The sequence below is a fragment of the Sarcophilus harrisii genome, chromosome 4 (assembly GCF_902635505.1).
Source record: "Sarcophilus harrisii chromosome 4, mSarHar1.11, whole genome shotgun sequence".
NCBI classification, from domain to species: domain Eukaryota; kingdom Metazoa; phylum Chordata; class Mammalia; order Dasyuromorphia; family Dasyuridae; genus Sarcophilus; species Sarcophilus harrisii.
In genome coordinates, this window is record NC_045429.1 from 145,949,271 (window position 1) to 145,962,686 (window position 13,416).

Below are 13,416 nucleotides of genomic sequence, written 5' to 3' on the forward strand. Positions count from 1 at the left end.
GTCCTGCTGTTTGCAATATCTGGCCTTGACTCCTCGATTTCCTGATACCTGTGAGTTGAGTTTTCAGGATGGATCAAAAATTTCCTCTCCCTTCACCCCAAACAGAAAAGAAGAAAGAAAACTTCAAAGACCCAGACCTGATTTTTGAAACCACATGACCTAAAGTAGGAGGATTGTGAGAGTGGTGATAAGAGAATCTAAGGTTATGCTCCCCTTTACTGTCTAGTGTTAGTAATGCACAATGTCCTTCAGTCTTCAGTCTTCCATTCTTCCATGTATTTAAAACAATTTTGGGTGATCTGTTCATGCCTCAGATTCCCTTCTATCCCATTACTTGTGAAATGGAAAAAATGTGGAACTTTCTATTCATAATCTCATTTTAAAGATCAGTGATCTATCTCTGTTGCTGTCTTCACAGTTTTAGTATTTTTGCCATTTTCTTCAGTTTACCAAACTGAGTTTCCTTTTTACAGCTCTTATATCACTAAACTTTCTCTAGATATCTGGTATCCTTGGTCTACATTTGCATTCTTTTTCTTCTCATTTTAAGGAAAATTTGTTGCCTATGTTTAATTCTTCCTCCTCTTTCTTCTATGCCCCATTACTCACTATTCCTATCTAGATGAACTTTATGTGAGGGAAAAGATATTGAATGTAGAATCAGAAGAGTTGTTTGAATCCTGACTTAGCCAATAACTGCCCATGTGACTTTGCTGATGTTACTTAATGTCCTTTGGTTTTAGTTTCTTCAACTCTAAAATGAGCAGGTTGGATCATTTAACCAGAGAGGGGATTTGAATCCAGGTTTTCCACCTCCATCACTAATGCTATTTATTTCCATTTAATCACTTGACTGCTTTCTGCCTGCTTAGGAAGTCAAAGAAGTTCTTGTCATCTACAATTAATGGGAGGGGAATTTCTTCACCAATCATATCACAGATCATTGATGTATTTAGTAATCTGGACTTGTTGGATTATAGTTAATAGCTAATATAAGTCTATCCTTGCTATAATACTTATGCCAGAGGTAAAAAAAATGCATTAAGAAGTGTGTTGGTTTTATAATCGTAGGAAACTCACTGACAGGTTAAAAAAAAGCCAGTGACTTGATGAAGAGTCAGTCTCCATCCAGGGTACAAGTAAATAGTAAATATTAAATAAAGATGATTAGATGATTATGTGTATTGCTAATAATAATGTCAACAGTGATAACATGGCATATTTAAAATATACAGTCTTTTACTATATTATTTTTGTCCTTGATATATAAAGAGAATAATGACATCATGGGGTGATGACTTGTACATGAACTGAATTTAAATGAGGTGGAATTGTGCAGAGTTGTCAGTCTCTCTCTTCCTGAATCACTGAAATCCAGTGGCAAGGCAAAAATCAAGGCAACTGGTGATGACCTGATATGTATTAGATGATTTTGGTGTCTTTGAAGCCTTTACAGACCCTAAGCATTCCAAAGTGCTTGTTTCAGCCACCTTCATGGAGTTATTCTCATTTTCTTACTCCACTGAGAAAGTCTTAGCATGCTTGGAGTATTTATCTCCCGAATTCACCAATACATTTATGGCCTGCCAGATACTCTCAACCTGGTTTAGCCTGTCTGTTGGGACAATTTTACCAGGGTGTGGCCATTGTGCATATTACACTTTCTTGCAGTCACAGGTAAGAGTCAGGTAAATCAAGTGAATACCAAAGGTGGATGAGCAGTCTTTGAAAAGGGTTCAGCAAGCCTTCACACCAGAGGTGCTAGTCCTCCTGAACACCTCATAAATCCCTCTTACTATATAAGTGGACAAATGAACCTAGTACTTTAGAATACTTAAGATATAAATATACACATAGATATAGATATATGTATATATATACATAATACATATATGTGTATATATATATGTATTTGTATATATGTGTATATATATATATATATATATATATATAATATGTTTTCCCCTAAAGAATCTTTTATCTCTTTAGTTTAGGCATGTGCATATAATTAAATGCACTTTTGTTTATCTCTGAAATTTGTAAAGAATATGCTAAATTTAATCAGTTCAGAGGATATCTATATATATAATTAATTGCAATTTTGTTTATCTCTGAAGTTGTAAAAGATATGCTAAATTCAATCAATTCAGAGGAAATCTTCAGTTATCCTCATTATGTTTGATCTGTGAAAATGATATATTCCTCATTTATAGATATTATTAGTTCATCTTATGATGACTTAATTCTGCTCATTTTAAAACCAAAGAACATTTCTTCCTACATAAAATTAAATTTTCAATTACAAAGTTATTTTTGCCTTCAATGAAAGTATATAAGGAAGAGAAAAATCATTTTCCCAAGCATTTAGAAGATATTCTTCAAAGTCCTTTCACTGTGGCATGAAGATGACCCTGAATTCTTGAAGCCTCTGTCAGTGAAATGAGAGTTTACTTAACCATATTAGGTGAAGGATATTCAATAAGAATAGACACTGAAGACATCTTGAATTGATTCAATTGAATGAAGCTCCTGTATAGTTAATTGAAGTTAGTCTATAGAATATCAAAGCCCTTCTGGAGTTCCCTGGGGCTACCTGATACCCAGTGAACCTAAGAGGTGATATCAATAACCTCAACCTTTAGTCTTCTGAGGCCATAAAGTTTTGAGGATGTTTTCAATCCATTTTAAGGAAAAAAATCAGTCTAATTTGCATAGACAAGAATTCAAGATATTTTTCCTACCCCAACTTATATTCTCATTTATATAATATTTTATGAGTTTAATCTATATATTGAAGATATCATTACTATATTAAGGAACAGATTTTCCTAAAGAATATTTCTTGTTGCCACATCTCTATGTCACAAAAGATGCTGGGAATGTAAGATTCCATTGTGCTTATTATTTATTGATTCCATATTTATATTTATCTATTACCTATTGATCTAAAGTATTTTATGTGGAGGTACAAAAAGTCACTTTAAAGGTTACAATAAAGGTATACCTAATGCAAATGTTAAAATTTACTTTTGGGTATTTGAAAGATACAACAAAGATAATTTTATTCATTGATCATCTGATAATTAATATCATATAATACATTAATTAAGGGGATGTATACTTACTCAAGCAGCTTGCCCTTGTCATGGAGGAGACCCAGAATAATGTCTAAATCAAGAACAATTTTCCTAATTGCTCCTATTTGTTGAAAACATTAAGTTTCCTGAACACTGCTAATCCAGTTAAATAAAATTCTTACTCAAAAGAATGTGTCCCAACTATCAAGAATACTGAACTTATACATGTGTATATTTTATCATCTATCTCTTCATATCTATCTCTCTACCTATCTACTTATCTGTATTTCTATCTGTCCATCTACATATAAATCTTGCATATACTTCGAATGGATAATGAGTTGGGTCCAGAATTAAATAGAAAGTTGACAGTGGGTTGCATTGTCTTTGGTGAAACATCAAAGTTCTCCCTGAAACAAAAGTCCCCTTTTTAGCAACTGATATTCTTCTAGTGGTTTATTATTATTATTATTATTATTATTATTACAAGTCTCTAAAGAAATCAAACTTAATATCTTTTAGGGTAATAGAAATAGGGGCATAAGTAGGACATGTGTAACCTGTTATAAATGGCAAATATCCTAGAGCAGGGGCCCTTAAACTTTTTAAATAGGGGGCCAGTTCACTGTCCCTCAGACTGTTGCAGGGCCAGACTATAGTAAAAACAAAAACTATGAACAAATTCCTATGCATGCTGCATATATCTTATTTAGAAGTGAAGAAACAAAATGGGAACAAATACAATATTTAAAATGAAGTAAAGTTAAATCAACAAACTTACCAGTATTTCAGTGAGAACTATGGGCTGCTTTTGGCTAATGGGATGGTCAATGTCTGGTTCCATATTTGTCACTGCTAATCATAACAAGTCATGCAAGTGTGCATCCGTTCATCTTGATCTGGTTGGAGATTTCAAATGTTTCATTCTAGAAAAAGTCTGTTCACAGACATAAGTGCTGCCAAAGATGGTTGCCATTTTGAGTGCATGGTTCCTGAGATGAGAATATGTCTCAGGGGGGAGAGATGCATAGAAATTATGAAGGCTGCTTGACTTGAATGCGTCTTTCAGAGTCACAATTCTGCAGTTCAGCTAGTTCCATTTGGTAAATTGTAGCCACATTTTCAATGTCAATAGAAAATGGGTTACGGAAAAACTGTATGTCCTGTTCATGGAGATGAAACTCTTTAAATCTAAATTGGTACTCCTTTTGCAATTTTTCCAGTGAATCCACACATGTTTTGTTTGGGAATGCAATCAGCAGTTTTTCTGCTAACAGATTTTGAATTGTGGGGAGATGGCAGAAGTTTTCCTCCTTCACTTGTTTGATGAGGAGGCCTAATTTTACTTCAAATGCTTTGATATGTGATTGCATATCACAAATGAGCTTCCTCTTTCCTTGAAGTTGCATATTGAAATTGTTGAGTAGCTCTGTTACATCTGTCAGAAAGGCAAGGTGCCATTCCCGTTCTGCATCATTGAGCTCTGGTACTTTGTTTTTTGAAAGCAGAAAAGTTGTAATCTGTGGAAGTAAGTCATAGAAACGTTTCAAAACTCTCCCTCGACTCAGCCAATGGACTTCTGTGTGATATAGAACATCTTCATACTCAACATTATATAGAACATCTTCATACTCAGCATTATATAGAATATCTTCATATTCAACATTTAGCTCAGACAGAAATTCCTGAAATTGTCTATGATTTAGTGCATTAGCTCTAATGAAGTTAACACAAGATGCCACAATTTTCATAACAGAGTCCCACTTCAGTGATTTACTACACAGCACTTGTTGGTGAATGAGGCAGTATATGGCTATTGGATGAGAATGGTTATGTTTGTCCATCTCTTGGCTAATGCAATCAATTACTCCTTTCTTAGATCCCACCATGCTAGGAGCACCATCAGTTGTCATGCTGGCTAGTTTAGCCCAGTCCAGCTCTAAACCATTCATAGTTTGACAAACCTTTTCATAGATATCCTCTCCTGTAGTTGTTCCTTTGATGCTTTGCAGTGCAGCAAGCTCTTCTATGACTTCAAAATAATCATTCTTTCCACAAATAAAAATTAGAAATTGTGCAGAATCATGAACATTATTAATTTCGTCAAGTGCCAAGAAAAATTATGAAATTTTTTTTATGGAGTTTTGCAAATGCTGATGCAGATTGTCTCCCATTTATTCAATCTTTCGTGTAATTGTAGGTCCTGAAAGACTCACTGTACTAAATAAATCAGCCTTCTCTGGACACATCTCTTTGGCAACAGAAAGAAGGCATTCTTTAACAAATTCTCCCTCCACAAAAGGTTTGCCAGTGCTGCTATTAGCTTGGCAACTTGAAAACTGCTCACAGTGATGAAATATTTAGCTGCTTCTGCTTCACAAAAGTATTTTGCTGAGTTGTCAATGTATTTTTCATTTTTAATATTTTATCTTTTTTCACTTCTCCAACCAAACAATTATATTTATCTTTATGTTGAGTTTCATAGTGTCGATGCAAATTATATTCTTTGAATACAGAATATAGTGTCTGGCATATCAGACATACAGCTCTTTCCTTGTACTGCATGAAAAAGTAATCATAAGTCCACTGTTCTTTGAATATCCTACACTCTGAGTCAATTTTTCTTTTTCTTGACATTATTTCCTAGGGATTCCAAATTGCTATTAGTAAAATACATACATACATACATATATGTATATATATATATATGTATATATATATATATATATACATACAGCCCTAAAAAAACAATATACCAGCAATAACTTTGCCCACACAGAGATATACAGACTGCAATGCCTAACTTCCTCCAAGCTGCCTCTGTGCTGTGATGCCTCTGTTTCCCACACTCTCTCTCCTGCTCTTCACACTCCCATTTCCAACATTCACTGCAGTGAATTCCCCCTGCAGCAGCCATGACATGCACAGCATGCACTGTACATCCCCCGCACCTGTTTGTTGTGGTGGCTGCCATTACTGTACAAGGCTGTGGGCCATCAGTTCTCTGTCTTCTGCATCTCTCTCCCTTCCCCACACCATACACCCCGGCCTGGGAACTCATATCACCTTGGTATCGCCTCACACTCTGTCTCTGCCACCTCAGCCCAGTGCCAGAAGTGTGTGTTGCTAACAGGAGTTTAGGTCAAACGTCACTTTTGGTCTGATTTTGCCATAACCCAGCAGGCTGTGTAAATGTCCTCAGTGGGCCACATCTGGCCTGAGGGCCATAATTTGAGGACCCCTGTGCTAGAGAAATGATAATATAAAAGCTGTCAGAGAATCAATAAATGAAAAATATCTTTTTCATTTATTCCAGATCTTCCATTTGGCAAGGACCAAGGATAACTGATGGAAAACCTTCATGCTCCACTATACTTCCAATGTTGAGAGAACATGAGGAAGGAACTAGTCTTGTTGAGTGAACCCTTTCTAGTAGGTAGGTCATGGACTAAAAGCCATTTAGTCTGGGCAGGTGTGGGTGAATCACAATCTGCATTCTTGGAGGCAATATTCATGCCAAGGAGAAAAGTAAGCATTTGAAAGTATAAATATATCAAATGTGCACTGCTATTTTCAATGAACTGATAGGTCATGTCACAATGTACAATACTGTATAATAAGAATACTTTACAATTAAATAGCATTTCATACTTCACATTATTTCCACATCAGTAACTGATCTTGAAAATTGACAGGATTTTCCTTGATGCATTGAAAGACTTTTAACATGCTATTTTGTATCGGTCTTCAGGCTTATCTGATCATTTGAGAATCTCATTGTGATAGCAGTTAATCTCAGTTTTCTTATCAAAAAATGTGGATAATAATAGTACCTATTTGTGAGGATAAAATTAATTAATACTTTAAAAGCATTTCATAAATGCTAACTATTATAATAATGAAGAGAAAAATGAAAAATTGCCCTTAGTCCCATGTGCTTTACTCTTTGAATAGAGGAGTGGAGTATGATAATACAAAATCTTTAGATTATCTTAAACATAAAATTAGTTGTTGCTACTCAAAATTCCCAAATGGAAATAAAATAGAAAGAAAAATAAGCTAGTTAGTAAAGTTGGTTTGATCATGTGTCCAAAGGTGGCAAGAAATATCATTTCATGAGACACTTAGTCATCCCTCGTTACAGTGTTCATGATGAGCATAAGGAAAAAGATCAAAATGTAATCAGAAAAATCAGCAACCCATATGCTTACTTTCTCATCTTAAAATCTTTATGAGAATAATCTATGCACACCAAAGGCATCTTTGGAGAGTGTCTTAGAAGGGAACAGGTAAGTATTTATCAATGATGTTTTGGAATAAACCACATCTCTGTATTCACAAAATTGACTGACAGGTACAGAACCTATTGTACTTACTATTTGGTAAGCAAAATGCTGCATTCATACCTCTTTCTCCAGTATCATAACTCTGTATGTAAAAATCAGACAACATTCCTTGAAAAGTGCAATAACAAAAAGGATTTTTCAAGATGCTCGTTATTAATCAAGATGGGCAAGACTCAACTTTACTAACTACTCTCTATGTGGGGTATAGATGACCATTTAACATTACTCTTTGGAGTAAGAGAGGCTTTTTTGCTTTAGTATGCTTCTTTGATAATTATGTAAAAAAAATTTTTTTTTGGCAAAAAGGGGTCCCAAGTGCCTGACCTAGATAAAGCACTTTCCCATGGTCTCATCTGGACTCATCTACCCCCCCCCCCCCCCCCCCTTCTAAGAAAAACAAGATTATGAAAATAAAGTCAACCAATAAAAAAAAGCAGATCCAAAATCTTAAGGAAGATTATATAGTGTTCTTGTGGTGTTTTAATGTACTTGCTTCTAGGTCTTGTGTGATTTTAATTGTGGCTCTGTCATATTTAAATTATTTTTCTTCCTTGTTGTTTGTAATATTTTTCTTTTTGACTTGGTGGTTTGGCGATTTGGCTGAGATGTTCCTGTAGATTTGTCTATCCCCTCCCCACACCCCTGTCCATCTAGGATCAAATATAAAATCCTCTGTTTACAATTAAAAAATTTTATAGCATTCCTTCACATCCATGTCTTTCCAGTCTTCTTACATCTTATATTTTCTCCCCTACATACTCTTTGACTTAGTGACACTGGCTTCCTTGTTCTTGTTTGAAAAAGACATTTCATTTCATGGCTCTGAGAATTTTTATTGACTATTCTCCATACTTGGTACAATCTTCTCCTTTATCCCCATTTTCTGGGCTCTCTAACTTCTTTCAAGTTTCAGCTAAAGTCTCTTTCTAATGAAAGCCTTTCTTGATTTCCTTTAATTCTAGTGCCTTTCCTCTGTTGATTGTTTCCAACATATCATATCACATGATATCATATCATATCAATCTATCATCTGAGTGTCTATTATATTATCTATCAGTATGTTCTCATTTTCTCTCCTTCTCCCCCTCTTTCTCTCTTCCTTTACTTCTTCCTCCTTACTTCCCGATCTAATTTTATATATGATTGCTCCCCAATTAGATTGTAACTCCTTGAGAGTATGGAACATCTTTTGACTTTTTAAAATCCTCATTGCTTTGCATAATAAATAGCTTATAGTAGGAACTTAACAAATGTTTATTGAGTTATTGCCTGGAGCCTTTTCAACCTAGGTAGACTTCCCTAGAGCTTTGCTATTCTTTGATAAGATTGTCAAGACTTGTGTTCTATCTTGAAAAACTGAGGGCCACTTAGACTCTATGAGCCATCAGAGGACTTTAATGGAGACCATGCGAAATGCTATGGTCAACAGGGTAACTAAATTATCCATCCAAGTAGCTTCCCTGTTACTTTAGTTGCAGGGCAGATTTTCAGATATGATGCCATGTATGATGCCAACTTTAAAAGATCAGACATGTCAACCAATCATGTTTTCAGAAGCCCAGGGAAATTCCTGGTTTTCTTCCTTCTCCTGAAATATTTCCTTAGTCTCTAAATTATGGTTGAAATTCAATAGAATCATTCCTTTGAGCTAAATCTTTGTCTAGAGCTAAACTACAAATTCCATTTAATGAAAGGAACATTTATTAAGATCCTACTATGTTCAAGACATTGTACCAGATGTTCATGCAACCAAAATGAAAAATAACACTGCCTTTGAACATATAGTTAGTATACTATTAGGATAAAAAACCAAATACACAAATACTCTTGGGAAATATTTCTCTTATCAATCATTGGCAATTTAGTGTAAATGAGTTTATAGGAAGCTAAGTGACTATAGAGAATAGAGTCTTGGACTTGGAATTAGGAAGATCTGAGTTCAAATTTGGCTTCAGACCTTTCTTAGTTCTGGTTCCTGGTACACTGCAGAATTTCTTATCCTTAGTTCATTCATTTGTAAAATGGGGATTATAATAGCACTTACCTTGAAGGGTTTTTGTGTCATTCAAATAGATGAAAGTTGTGAAGCATGTTGCAAACTCTAAAGCAAATATACTGCTAGTTGTTATTATTAAAAGACTTTCCCAAGAGTAGGTTTTGTTGAAGACATATAGAACTGGAAATAGGGAAGGTCTGGAGGAAAGAAATGAAAGGATGAAACTGTAGAAGGAAAACTAAGAAAGGACAGGAAATAACAAAAAAAAAGAAAACTATCTACTTGACAATTCTGTACATTGTAAGTCTTATTTATAAGAATTATTTTTAAGGAAAATAGGGAGACTGGAAGATTTGCTTTGAAAAGAATAACTTTACCTGTGGATTTCTTGCCTGTTAATTATGAGGGGAAAAAACCCTTTAGAAGAAAACAATTCCAATGGCTTTAGGTCATTTATTCTTTCAATAGTCTTTCTATTGATATTTGGTGGAAAAAAATATACAATGCTAAAACCAGAGGCTGTTTTATAAATTCTACCCCTCAAAATTTTTTTTACAGTGAATTTTTGTAACTATATTTTTGCTAAGGACAAAAAATGTCATGAGAAACATTCAATGAAATGACAATCTCAAAAATTTGTTATCTTTAGTCTTTGTATTGTATTAATTATATGTCATTTTTTAAAAAGGATACAAAAGTGAACATCAGACTGACAGACCATTGCTTCTGGCTGCAAGAAACCCAGTTTCAGAAGCAGTGTAATTACAGATTCACTTAAAAAATTGTTTTGTCATCCAGTGTCTCAGGTAAATAATGGGCACTTCAAAGTAAGAATTGTTTCTACTTCTGCTATGCAAATGTGAATATGTTTAAGTGAAAGTAATGTTCAGGAGACAATAGAATTCTAATCCCTAGAGAATGCCGTTTCCTGCTTATTAACAAAGGGAGTATAAATTTCTTTGTAAATTTTTTTGCAACTTGTTTTTTAGACTTTCCATATCTGGAGAAATTGTGACAATAAAAAGCTAGAGTATCTGAAATCTGACTTTGCTGATGCAGTTGGTCAAAATGCCATTTCTCATTCCAGTTATGTGGAAGGTTTCAGAAACAGACTCATTTATGATTTTGAGTTCAATTAAGACCACCCACTCATTTCACTTAAGCAAAAGCTAATGACCTGGGTTCTAAGGACTTCTCTTTCAAGATGAATTCTTAAATAACGCAAATGTGAATCATGGATATTTATAGTCAAAGATTGTCCAAACCCAGCATTTCCTGAATTGTAGCAGCTGGGGCTGAAAAGGGCAAATCTCAGGAAAGAAATGTTTGGAATTGAGTTCTTATATTGACTCTAGAGTTCAGGTGAGTTTTCAAAGTTTTTTTGTTTTTTTTTTTTCATCTTTTAGGAGCTTTTTGGATCAGGAATGAATGGAACTGGATGGAACTTGATGAAAATCTTAGGAGAGATTCAGGGTTTCCTTTTCCCTATGAAGTTAGAAATACTCTGAGAATAGACTGTCTTGGAATTTTGGCACATTGTTTTCAGTCCTAATTGAAAGTAGGAAGTGTAGAGAAGTGTGATAATAAAAATAACAGGAGCAAGATAGTGTGGAAATGAGGTGCTTCCTCCTTCCTAGTTCTTTCACCCCACCTCCTCCACATCCTTAAAAACGAACCAGCTAGAATCAGGAATGTGATTTCTGGGCAATATGTGAGAAGAAGACTTTTGTCTTATATGATCCATAGCTCTATAACTTATTCTATACTAAGTGGATGTGCTGGTAATGAGGAAGGTGAGAGAGATGTGGAAAGCAATGCCTGTTACAGAGTAAGTACTAAATAAATGTTTGTTAACTAATAAGTCTCTCTCCCTCCCCTGTTATGAGTTCCCTTTGTTTTTTCTGATGATGCTTATGAAGAGAATTATGGGATGCAAGAGGTCATTTAAGCTTAAATCTTTTTTTTTTAACAGAAGAGAAAACAAGTCCAGAGAGTGTGGCTTATCCAAGGTCACATAGGTAGCAAATATTGGAGCCATAATTTGAACCTAGTTCTTCCAACTCCAGGTTCAGGTTCTTCTCCTTTCTATTGTTCCATGCTATTTCATGTATTATTCAAAGTCCTTGTGCTTGATAATAATCTTGAAAATGCAACTCCAAAAGTAGTGATGAGTTTGGAGTTCAGTTTGAGTTTGTACACAACTCTGCTCCTTGGTAGAGAGTGCCATTATGCTATTTCTGTATTAGAAAACATTGCTTCTTTATGGAAGGCCATGGTGTATTAGCAACAAAGAAGAAAAACTTTTCTTTATTCAGCAATAAAAGAAAAGAATTTACAGGTTTGGCAAAACCTAGATTTTCCCCATCTGGAGAGACACTTGGCTAGTAATTCAATTCAATTCAAAGTCTCTGGGTACAAAGACAAAAAGAGCCCTTGGGGAACTTAATTTCTTAGAAGAGATAGAATGAGCCCCCAAAAGGTAAATGTAAAGTATATTCAGTGAATAACCCTCCAAAAGCTTATGTTCTAATAGATGTAGCAGATAGGTGGTAAAGAAAGGAAGTTTTGGTTCAGTTAGTCACAGGGCACTTTAATGGAAACATAGAGTAATGGATTGTAGTGATTTTATAATTGTTTCCTGAGGTAGTATTAGAATGGGTGTGAGATGGCAAAAGGCTACTTGTGGGGTGACAAGATTGACAAGATCTCTGACTATGGTGAATAGCTGAATAAAGTGTGAAGTATGATCTGAAGCCTTCTAAATAACCCTGGATTACCTACTCAGCTGGGGAGCTTAATTCTAAGGCAAAGTAGAAAGATGAATGAATTAACTCCCTGAAAGTTGGGTTAGGGTCTACAAAAGGATTAGATCTGGGATTTTTAAAGTCTTTTTGTTTGATGAAGCCTGTGAAGTCCTTAAGATTATGTTTTTACATGCATAAAATAAAATGCATAGGATTCTAAAGGAAATCAAAGATTAATGAAAACAAAGAATTATGGTTCAAAGACCATTGTTCTCCAGATTTATTCAGACTCCTTGCAAGTTCATGAGTCTCAAGTCTAGAATCACTAATTCAGAGGAATCACATATCATGGAGATCATTTAGTTCAATCATTTTACTTCCCCTAAGAGAAAACTGGCTTAAAGGGATGAAACAACTGTCCTAAGGTCACCGCTTTGTTTGGATTCAAATTTACATTTTGAGTATCTAATTTCAATACTCTTTCCTCTGTATCATATTGTTTACTAGACATGAAGCTTTTTGACCACAAGAAGAAAGATCAAGGACAACTTTTAGCTCAAATTTCAGGGTGTTTCAGTAGGAATATGTAATAATTATTAAACCTAAAAGTATCTATTTTGGAATTTTAAAGGGAGAAAAAAACTTATACAATGTTGTCAATTATAACACATTTCTGAACCTGAAAACAATTTCTATTGAACAAGGTTGAATTAGAAGTAGTTAAGCAGTTAAGGCCAAGGTCTCTTGACTATATTGAAGAAGGAGAGGGTGCGATGACAAGGATCACTTTGGGGTGTAACACATTCTCATTTATCTGCAGGAGAGTGAAGTTCTCACAATATGAACTGAGCTAACACAGTTTGTCAATGGAAAGGGACAAATCTAAGCAGGTTTCACAAGAGGCACTTGATTGCTTAACTTAATACAGTCTGTGGAAAGCTGGTCACCAAGGAAACAACACCTTCCTGTCTATAAGCAAGGAATAAGGCCAAGTTATGAGGTCAGGACTTCTTAGAGCCTTTAAGGGTAACAGAAGTTACCAAGGCTGGAAGGAAGTAGTGAAAAAACACAAAAAGTTTCTTCACTTTTCTCCCCCAGTTTTCTTTTTTTCTGTTATTTCTTATATTTTCCTTCTCTTCAGCCTGTGTGGGAAGCACTTGAAAAATGGAAAGTCTCTTTCTTCATATGGCTTCAAGCATTTAGTATGATTTTTGTCAATATCTATGCAAAGCAAAAGGACTTCCTGGTTTTGA

General features: G+C 34.7%; 1 long non-coding RNA gene across 2 annotated transcripts in view; it reads left to right on the forward strand.

The window, feature by feature from the left end:
- LOC116419138 overlaps positions 1-13,416 on the forward strand; it is a 58,632-nt gene that overhangs the window by 29,467 nt on the left and 15,749 nt on the right. For both annotated transcript variants that reach the window (XR_004229406.1, XR_004229407.1), the window contains exon 2: positions 6,394-6,513. This is a non-coding gene — a long non-coding RNA (uncharacterized LOC116419138). The remainder of the gene's footprint in view (positions 1-6,393; positions 6,514-13,416) is intronic.